The sequence below is a fragment of the Poecilia latipinna genome, unplaced genomic scaffold (genome assembly GCF_001443285.1).
Source record: "Poecilia latipinna isolate Pla-1442-1.1 unplaced genomic scaffold, P_latipinna-1.0 Scaffold1268, whole genome shotgun sequence".
Taxonomy (NCBI): Eukaryota; Metazoa; Chordata; class Actinopteri; order Cyprinodontiformes; family Poeciliidae; genus Poecilia; species Poecilia latipinna.
In genome coordinates this window covers 219,559-220,833 of record NW_015113884.1, presented here as the reverse complement: position 1 = coordinate 220,833, position 1,275 = coordinate 219,559, and the positions used below count along the sequence as shown (strand labels likewise).

Sequence of the window (1,275 nt, the reverse complement as noted above, 5' to 3'; positions counted from 1 at the left end):
TGTTATGTACTTGTTTACTAAGCTAAATCATCTTTTGAGAGATGCCTACATCTTTTCAGTTAGATAAAAATTTCAGCTAAATAAAAATGACTATTCTGTGTGTAACCCAGTGTTAAAAACACAAGTAAAAAATGAATAGATGTTGATTTAATATCTTATTCTACAACGAGATTAAAAAGTAATAAAGTTAAAAAAAGAATATGTTTGTAAATATGTTCATAAATATTGATAAAAAGTGCTAAAAATCTTTAAAACCTGTGAAATATCCCTGTAGTGATTGATTTTAGTGACAGATTAAACAACCAATAACTGGCACAGTCTGATTTCACATCAGCCAATCAGGTTGATTGTCCTGCCCCTTTAACTGCAGCGTTGAGATTTAGCTCAGATTGCGTGTAAGAACTCCCTTGAGAGCTGAGAGCTGACGGTTGTTCCGTAAATTGCCTGTAAGATTGTGTTAAATTCTACGAAGAATCCTGGAAATTGGTAAGACAATGTTAAAATAGTATCTCAGAATTTATAATTCAAAATAGTGAATCTGTTTTGTTTTTTTTTTTTTATTAGATCTCAGAAAGCTTCTGTTCTAACAGCTGACGTCCGGAAAAAATCCCCTGTAGTTGTGTAGCATTGAAGCATAGGTGAGTAATCGCACGCGCTCAGCCGTTGGCCCAGTAAATTCGCTAAAAATTGGCTAAAATACCTGTTCAAATTTAATAAAAAATAAAATTGTATTGTAAACTTTATATCATTATTATTGTGTATGTTGTATTTGTCCTATGTAAACTTACTTCTTTTTCTATTGGTACATGTTTTAATATTTCGACATTGTTAATGTCATGGTGCTGTAATGTGCTCTTATTACTTAGGAACTTTCTATTCTCTGTAGGTCAGAGCTAATGTGCTAATGAGCTAATTTTTTTTTAGAAAAAGCGCACAATTTTTGTTTATTTGTACAATTTGGATCCACAAATGTTGTTCATATTAAATTCTACTTTTTTTATATACATTGTGTGCTCTCCTCTGTTGTTCACACCTAGGCTCCCCCGAATTTAGAATCTCCTGATCAGGCCCAACTTCCTTTATACTTCTGTAGTGTTGGTATTAGTAAAGTAAATTAACTTAACTTGCCATCTACTATTAAAGGTATTTAAAGTAACCTTTCTTATCGGTTACATGTGGCTAACCTGTACAATGAGACTTCACTGTATGGAGAGCTGGAATTTTGCCTCGTTTCCACCAAGCGGTACGGCAGGAGTCATGCCGTTTGGTACGCCG

The 1,275-nt window shown here is 33.4% G+C and overlaps 1 long non-coding RNA gene across 1 annotated transcript; it reads left to right on the top strand.

Moving 5' to 3' along the window:
• The first annotated feature begins 287 nt into the window (after positions 1 to 287).
• Positions 288 to 701, top strand: LOC106961137 (uncharacterized). The gene is made up of 2 exons (XR_001427716.1): positions 288 to 486; positions 565 to 701. It is a non-coding gene; the product is annotated as an uncharacterized LOC106961137 (long non-coding RNA).
• The last annotated feature ends 574 nt before the right edge of the window (positions 702 to 1,275 follow it).